The following is a 9652-nucleotide window of genomic DNA, read 5'->3' as shown; positions in this document are numbered from 1 at the left end:
AGTGAACAAAAAGAAAAAAAAAATAGTCAGGGCTGGGCAGGACAGGGCACCCAGGCTCTGTTGGAGCACAAAGCCTGGGATGGAATTCTTCTGGCCCAGAAGGTGGGTGAGAGTGAGGGAGGGCTGCACCTTCGAAGAGTCACCAAGAGGGTGTGGAATATAAGAGTAACAAGGGGAATATCCCCCCTTTCCATTGGCTGTGTCTGGAATATCCTTGTGGTCCCTGGCAAGTGGAGCCTATTTTTAGGTCCCTAGAATCTGAGAGAACACTCTCACTTTAAATATCCAAAATGGTCTAACCACTTGTAAACATTCAAGATGGCTGTGCCCTCCAGATAGCCAAAAGTCCACGACTCTGCCTGTCTCCTTCTTAGCTGCTTCCCCTTTTATTCACTATCTGCTCTGGTAGCATATTGCCTAAGGCACTTGACTGCTAACCAGAAGGCTGGCAGTTCAAACCAGCTACTCATCAGAAGGAAGGTTGGACAATCTACTTCCATAGTGATACCTACTTGGAAACCCAAGGAAGGGTTGTTATGAGTTGGGTCTGACTCAATGGCACATAAAAACAGCAACAACAACAACCAGTGCAGTACTCTGTGCAGGCCCTGGCTAGCAGAGCTATTTTTTAGGTTAATTCTTAGGTCCTGGCACCACTTGGCATTATCCAAGCTGTCTATGATGTCAGGATTACTGACAGACCATAGCTCCACATGTCTTCTTTTTTGGTGCTTTCATGCAGGTTCTTCTACTAGTTGGAGTTTAGTCTACTTCTGTATCCAACCTTTTAAAGCTCAGGGCTCCAGGATTATCATTTGTATCTGTGTTAATTGGTTCCCCTTTTCTTTATTGAAGAGCATCTGTGTAATTTGTCTGCCTATTCTGCCATTTAACGGGAACCCCTAAAATCAATCATTTTTGAGAAATACTAGAGTGACACAAACTCCCAATATTTACAGAAATTCAGCCTCTTCTGGGATCTCTACTAACTCTCGATTGCCGAGCCTCAAAGATAGCTCACAGCTATAAACATACTCTAAAGTGCAAATGCTGTTTCTCTTGTATAGACTTACAAGTCAACGTTTCCTGACAACATTTTCACCTTCACTGCAGTCTAGCTCCTTTAGAAATCAGTTGTTGTTGTTGTTGTTGTGTGCCGTCGAGTCGGTCCCGACTCATAGCAACCCCTCCTTGGGTTTCCGAGGCAGTATCACTACAGAAGTAGGATTGCCCAACCTTCCTTCTGAGGAGTGGCTGGTGGGTTTGAACCGCCAGCCTTCTGGTTAGCAGTCAAGTGCTTTAGCCACTATGCTACCAGAGCTCCTTTAGAAATCAGTAGAAACTTTTATTCCACTGTTCTTAAAATAGCATACTCTAAAGAAAATTTCATTTGTATTCACTTTCTCTTCTCTCCGTCCACTGCACTCAAATTATTCTAAACTTCTGACCAAAACCTCTATTATAGTCTAATCACCAAACCAGTTGTCTTGGAGTCAATTCTTTCTCAAGGTGACCCCATGTGTTCCAAGTAGAACTGTAATTCATAGAGTTTTCAAGGCTGTGGCCTTTTGGAATCAGATGGCCAGGCCTTCCTTTCTTCCAAGGCACCTCTGAGTGGGTTTGAACCTCCCATCTTTCAGCTAAGTGCTTATCCATTTGTGCCAAGCAGGGACTTCTAGTATAAAGTAATACTGAAAAAAACAAAAAAACAAAAAAACTCACTGCTGTTGAGTCAGATATGACTCTTAGCAATCCCTCCTTGGATTTCCTAGGTGGTATCACTATGGAAGTAGACTGCTCAGTCTTCCTTCCAAGGAGTGGCTGGTAGGTTTGAACCACCAGATTTCTGCTTAGCAGTCAGATGCCTTAGGCTATGCTACCAGAACTTCTAAGTAATACTTTATTGCTTATCATTAAAGCTCTTATATTAGTAATTTTATTTTACATTCAGGTTGGTATAGAAAATAGAGAACCTTAACTGAGGAGGCCCAGGTTCAATTCCTAGCTCAGTTTTATAACAGCCTTTTGAACTGGGAAAAGTTATTTAACCTCTGTCAGTCTCAGTATTCTCATCTGTAAGTGTGAAATAATCTACATTTACCAGACTCATTAAGGAGATATAATGAAAAAGATAGATATGATCATGTTTTCCAAAAATGTACGTATTTATAAAATGTTAGGAAAATGTCAAATATTATAATTTGCCTGTCAGCCATCTCTCCTTGCTCTCAAAGACGTACCTATTTTTCCCACTTCTAAAGTTGTATCCCTCATTTGTTCTGTTCACATCCAACATTGTATTTTAAATCTGCTTTTGATATAGTACTGAATGCATTTACTAATACCTGGATACTCTCCTAAATTCTCTATGGTGAAATAACCATGCTGTTTAGATTCTCTGTGGTGAATTACTGGTGGTTCAAATCTGCCAGGCACTCCTTGGAAGGAAGGTTGGGCAATCTACTCCCGTAGTGATACTGCCTTAGAAACCCAAGGAAGGGAGACTATGAGTCAGGTCCAACTCGATGGCACGTAACAACAACAACAACAATGGTGAAATAACCATATAATTTAGAGCTTCTAGAAATACTCTCCCCCTAAAAAAGATTAGCACATAATTGTGCACAACAACCAACTGTGCCACCATGTGTCTCATTTTGATATTAAAATATTTGTCTACTAAAAACCTTTCAATCTAATATCTAATTATTTTATGTAAAAATTAGAGTTAGAAATAATATAACCTTACTCAGAAATTTTGAAAGCTATGGAAAATGCATTGCTAACAAGTTACAGTTTCATCGTACGTCATCAACAGGAATAATTTTTATTAATTTAATATTGGAAGTAATTAACAAGTGATCAGTACTATCCTAATGCCATAACATGTATGTCTGTATTAATAAAGGTTCAGGTATTTTGCTTTGTACTCACTCAATAATCATATTTTGTCTTTGATAAATTCTACCTACCATTTTTCTGTCAATTTGTCATAGAGTAGTGGCTTGCTTGCTGCTGTGATGCTGGAAGCTATGTCAGTATAATTCAAAAACCAGCAGGGTCACCTCTGGTAGATACATTTCAGTGGAACTTTGATTAAAACAGACTTGGAAGAAGGACCTTGCAGTCTATTTCTTAAAAAAAAAAAAAAGCCAGTGAAAAAGTTATGAATAGGAACAGAATATTCTCTGATATAATGCTGGAAGATGACTCCCCAGGTTGGAAAGCACTGAACATTTTGTTGTTCTCAGGTGCCATCAAGTCATTTCTGACTCATAGCAACCCTATATACAACAGAACCAAACACTACCTGGTCTTGCACCATCCTCACAATTGTTGCTATGGTTGAGCCTATCGTGGCAGCTATTGTGTCAATACATCTCTATCAGGGTCTTCCCCCATTTTCCACTGACCCTCTACCAAGCATGATATCCTTCTCCAAGGACTGGTTCCTTCTGGTAACATGACCAAAGTATGAGAGACAAAGTCTGACCATTCTCGTTTCTAAGGAGCATTCTGGCATGCTGAAATTGAAGAGGACTTGAAGCACTTACTGATGAAGATCAGAAGATCAAAAACCTCATATCTAGATCAATAAGCAACATCATGATAAATGAAGACTGAAGTTGCCAAGGATTTCATTTTACTTTGATCCACAATCAACACCCAAGGAAGCAGCAGTCTAGAAATCAAACAATGTATTGCACTAATCAAATCTGCTGTAAAAGACCTCTTTAGAGTGTTAAGGAGTAAAGATATCACTTTGAAGACTAAGGTATACCTCACCCAAACCATAGTATTTTCAATAGCCTCATATGCATGTGGATGCTGGACAATAAATAAGGAAGAGCAAAGAAGAATGGATACATTTGAATTATGGTGTTGACGAGGAATGAACAAATCTGTCTTTGAAAAAGTACAGTTGGAATGCTCCTTGGAAGGGTGGCAAGATTTCATCTCTCATACTCTGATCATGTTATCAGGGAGGACCAATCCCTGGAGAATGATATCATGCTTGGTAAAAGGTGAAAAAGAGGAAGACTCTCAACAAGATGGATTGATACACTGGCTGCAACAATGGGCTCAAGCATAGCAATAATTGTGAGAATGGCACAAGACTGGACAATGTTTTGTTCTATTGTACACAGAGTCACTATGAGTTGGAACTGACTGGACTGCACCTAAGAACAACAACAATTTATGAACAGAAATGTATTCTTTCACTGTTCTGGAGACTTTGTTGTTGTTGTTGTTCCTTCATTGCAGCTCTGACTTCCTCCTTCAGTACCATTGGTTCTAGATCATATGCCACCTCCTGAAATGAATGAAGATGGACCAGTTCTTTGTGGTACAGTGACTCTGTGTATTCCTTCCATCTTCTTTTGATGTTCCCTGAATCATTCAATGTTTTGCCCTTAAAATCTTTCTATATTGCAACTGGAGGCTAAAATTTTTTCTTTAATTCTTTCAGGTTGAGAAATACCAACCGTGTTCTTTCCTTTTGTTTTTCTAACTCCAGGTCTTTGCACATTTCATTATAGTAATTGGTTTTGTCTTCTCAAGCTGCTCTTTGAAATCTTTGGTTCAATTCTTTTATCTTGTCATGTCTTCCATTTGCTTTAGCTACTCTCCACTCAAGGGCAAGTTTCAGAGTTTCTTCTGTCATCCATTTTGGTCTTCTCTTCTTTTGTTGTCTTCTTAGTGACCTCTTGCTTTCTTCATGGATGATGCTCTTGATGTCATCCCACAGTTCATCTGGTTTCCGGTCATTGGTGTTCAATGCATCAAATCTATTCTTTAGATGATCTCTAATTTCAGGAGGGATATATTCTAGATCATATTTTGGCTCTCTTGGACTTGTTTTAATTGTCTTTAACTTCAAGTTGAACTTGCATATGAGCAGTTGATGATCTGTTCCACAATCAGTTCCTGGCCTGGTTTTGGCTGAAGATATTGAGCTTTTCCATCGCTTCTTGCCACAGATGTGGTCAATCTGATTCCTGTGTGTTCCATCTGGTGAAGGCCACATGTAGAGCCGTGGCTTTGGAGATTGGTGCACAAATTTGAATAATAGTCATATTAACGGGTCTTCCTTGTACGCGTATGGATATTATCCTATCACTGACAGCATTGTACTTCAGGACAGATCTTGAAACATCCTTTGTGATGATGAATGCCACACCATTCCTCTTCAAACTGTTATTCCCAGCATAGCAGATCATATGATTGTCTGATTCAAAGTCACCCAAACCAGTCCATTTCAGCTCACTAGTAAACTTCATAGTAATAGTGAGCTGCTCACAGTAGATTGCACCATGTAGTTGATTACCAGTCTCATCATGGGGAATACTATATCCAGCTGCCCAGGCACTCAACCAGGCCCAATTGACACACAGGCTTAACTACCACAGTAACTTAGAGATTTTTTTTTTTTCCCAGAAATCTCTTTTCACATAATATCGAAGCAAATACAATTAAGAAGTTATATTTCCAGCTAAAAGCCATGAGGGAGAAATGTTTGTTTTTTTCAATTCTGCCCAACTGAAATGATGGATTATAGCTGTAGATGTCCAATAAAGACAAAAAAAAAAAAAAAAAAAAAAAACTAGCCAGATACTGCAGAAGGAACTTGGCATTTGTAGTTTTTATCTCAGCCTCCTGCAACTCTCACAGGTAGGGATTCCTTTTTCCAGATTAAGAAACTGAGGCTGTGAGAGGCTAATTAAAATTCAAAGATTATGCAGCTAGAAATTAGTGGATCTAATCAGCTAATAGAAATTCATCTGGCTCAGAAATATCACCTGACTGTGATATTTCTAAGGCAAGTTACCTTACTAAGACTTTTCCTTTTATTAGTTCATAGTAATAGTGAAGATTCAGAAATAGGAATTATTGAGCTCTAACTAGATATCAGTCACTTGCAAAGGACTTGTCATGTTTTTTTCTAATTTGGTATTGACTACAATGTATAGAGTTGTAGGATATTCCTGTTTTACAGATTAGGAAAGGAAAGCTCAGGCCACAAATCTATCAAGTATTCAGAGAGAAGTATATAACCTTGGTCTTTCTCTGTAACACCTGTTCATTAAGCACTATACAATTCTTTCTCAAATTATTCTGTATTGTCTTCTACTTTATATGACTTCCTAGTCTTTTGAGAGTGGAAGGAACCTACGCTTTTGAATAGCTGCCCAAATAGTTTCTTTAGCACATTTGTTTGATTACGCATCCTTAATATATTCACTGCCAATTTAATAGTGTTAATACTGTATATTAGTTTCACAGTGTTAAAATGTGGTTTCCTAAGCTTTTGTTTTAACTATATTTTCTCTTAGGCAGAAGGCAAAAATGAGGAAATATCCACACAGCCACACGTGTTAGGTTTCCTAGCATGCTCTAGAGCTCCTTTGAAAAGCTGTATTCATTTCCTCCTGACAGGAGCATTGACCCTGAAGTCTATCATATTCATCACAAAGCCATGGTATCTGTTTCATGTTTGGGCCTGGCCAGTCTCTGATGTGCAATGAGTTGCTTCCCAACTGTGTGTCCCAGTAGGGGAATCTATTTGAGGAAGTCCCAATATCATTTTATACTAGACAGTAGGAAAGCTTTCAAAAAGCAGACCTTGACACTTTTATTCTGCAAGGTCCTGGAAATGCACTTGAATATCTGGTTCTCTGGAGTCTACACCTTATTTCGAGGTGGGCATTAAGGATAAAAGAGCATAGTCAGAATCAAACAGATGCCTATCCAGAACTTTTTCAAGGGTCATGAAAATAAAATGACTAGTGAATTCCTTCTGATAATTCGGCCTTTCTACATTTTCCACTAGATGTTTTAAATGAATACTGTGACTTCAATATCACCTGTGCTGCATGTACCTTAAAATGTTTTAAATACCAAATTGTTTCAAATTTCCATAACATTTGTAAATACCATAGCAGCTTATTCTTGTTCTTTTAATATAAAGCAATTCTAGAGATTACCAAGAAAGTCCCAAGGAATGTCCACATGGCCTATCATCAATAAACATGGTGAAGAACATCCAGTGTTGTATAATCCAAGCAGAGAAACATAAACTGAGCATCTAAGAGCCTACATGTAATTATTATTATCATAGATATCATCATCATCAATAATGAGACACATTACTGAGGGAGTGTATCATTGAATTTACTCTGTTACAACTTCCTACTCATGAAATGTGGATAAAATACAGCCATCTTGTGTCATCTACATTTAAAAAAAAATACAAACAGAGACATTGCAGGGCTCATCTAAATAACATATAAAATAGTTTATTGCATTTTTCATAGAAGGAGGGGATTTGCAATTTTTTTCATTACTGGCCAAAACACAGATGAACATGTTAAAAGTTTTGAATTATAGATTTGCATAAAATCAAATTTTTCACAAACAACATTACTGTTACAGCTGATATTAATGCTATTGCAAGTCATTTCTTAGGATGTTGATGATTATGGTTCAATTTACTGTGAAATATTTTGAATTGGAGAGATCTGGGAATGAAAATAAATCTAAACCCTAGGGTGATCAGGTGCGGAAAGAGAAGCTGGAGGGAGGAGAAGTTTTTTTCCCTAGAAGCTGGGGAGATGTGTGATCCAGCAAGCTGACTTAATATGCTACATCTTTGGACACTGATAATAGGTGGCTATGCACGACCGCATGCACCATAAAATGCATCCAGTGTTGAGTAACTCTGAGTCTTCCTCACGTTTGCAGGGCATGGCAAATTTGGTTAAAAAGCAGAAGTAGAATTATACAAGTGGAGTCTTCTGGAAGCATCAGGGTTCTGGTCATTAGAATGGGTCAGTTCAGAACCAGATACCAGTTTTCTTAGGTGCTGCCAAGAGCAAACCAAAGACTCAGTAACCCAGAATTCAAAAGAAATTGTATTAAAATATAGCCAGCTGATTCAGAGTCAGAATAACAGAAAAAGTGACTTTGATTTATTCATTTGTTCATTCAAAAATTTTCATTGATTCCCTACTTTGCAGATAAACATGCCATTTACAGTAATGTAGAAATAAAAGACAACAGTCTCCCAAACTCCTGTTGTAGTAAGAAGACACGTGCTCACAAGAGGAAACGTCACAAGAGACACTGTGTGACGGGGAGCAAGGCAGCAAACACAAAACAATGGCTTCCATGAGAACTTCACACTTAAACTGTGTCTTAAATGACAAGCAGAAACTAGCAATTTCATTTCAAGAATTATGTTTCAGATAGAAAAAAATGAATATAAAAAGCATAATTTATTGGAAAATAGCAAATAGTTTGATTCTGGTGAAGATTAACATATGTGTCTGAGAACTGGGGTTGGGACTGAAGGCACTGATGGGAGGGATGCAGTATTTGAAGCTGAAGAAACAAGAAGTTTATAGTTTCATGAAGGTCCATGCATTACTATATAAAGAGCTCTAGTCTTTATGAAGGACATGGGGAGGCATTTGATGGACTTTTAACCCATAGATGACTTAGCACAGTTCAGTTCTAATTCAAGGTAAACTTTAGTGGCAAGGCCATGGAAAATTTAGAAATAGTGCTGTTGAGCATGATTTTGTTATTTTGAAAGATCCCACATTCCATAAAGCATGAAAAATTTCAGTTGAAAACCTGAGTTAATGTTATAATATTCTTCTTGCTTCTTATTGTAAATGTTTTCAGTTGTGAGCTTCTCAAGCAGAACTGAAAAAAAAAAAAAAAAATTCAATAAACCAGAGCTCTCTTTTATGAGATCACTCAGTCACTTGTACAAATAAATCTCTTATAAGATTTTATTGATCCATGCATCTCTATCACTTGGAGAAGTTCAGACTCTAAACACTTCAATCAATAAAACAAGTAGTTTTATATAAGCATATAAAAAAGAAGAAATAAAATACACATATTAATCAACCATAGATTATAATAATTTTGCCATAGGGTTCATTTTTCTTTGAGGCAAACTATTTACTAAATATACCATCTCTCAGGAAGTCTAATTATTTCATGTGACATTTTTTCCACATATTGACTTCATGAGGAAAAATTTCTTTTATACTTTTTTTTTTTTTTTTTAAGTTTTTGAGTTGGATGACAGTTTACAGAGAAAATTGGTTTTCCATTCAACAATCCACACACATTCTGTCTTGTGGCATTCACTGCAATCCCCACAATGCAATAGCAATCTTCCCACTTCCTACTCATGCCCACTACTTCTCTTTGTTCTTTTTTCCCATCCCCTCCTGCCTATCTCTATCCCTGGGCAAACGCTGCTCTCTTGATTGTATATGGCTGATTGTTCTAATGAGTACTTATCCCACTGGTATCAATGTTCACCTTATAGGCCTGTCTTATCTTTTGGCTGAAAGTTGAACCACAGGGGTTGAGTTCAGTTCTGGGCTTGAAGGGTGTCTAAGGATCATAGTCTTTTTGTGGGTGTGTTAGATAATGTTCTTCTTGCATTCTTATTAGAAAAGCTACTTTACATACTGTTAAAATATGGAAAGTCTTACACAATTTTATTTGATTGCAAAACTTATTGTTGTTAGGTACTGTTGAGTCAGGTTTAACTCATAGCAACCATGCATATAACAGAACAAAACAGTGCCTGGTCCTGAGCCATCCTCATAATCTTTGCTATGTTTGA

At 37.6% G+C, this 9652-nt stretch overlaps 1 protein-coding gene across 1 annotated transcript in view; it reads left to right on the top strand.

Annotated features, from left to right (window-relative positions):
- The window catches only part of GALNT13 (polypeptide N-acetylgalactosaminyltransferase 13), a 798776-nt gene that overhangs the window by 568289 nt on the left and 220835 nt on the right, over positions 1-9652 (top strand). The window lies entirely within an intron of this gene.

The sequence above is a fragment of the Orycteropus afer genome, unplaced genomic scaffold, assembly GCF_000298275.1.
Source record: "Orycteropus afer afer isolate SDZICR_OR568_19922 unplaced genomic scaffold, OryAfe1.0 scaffold00023, whole genome shotgun sequence".
Classification (NCBI taxonomy): Eukaryota; Metazoa; Chordata; class Mammalia; order Tubulidentata; family Orycteropodidae; genus Orycteropus; species Orycteropus afer.
This window is presented reverse-complemented; position numbering and strand designations above follow the sequence as displayed.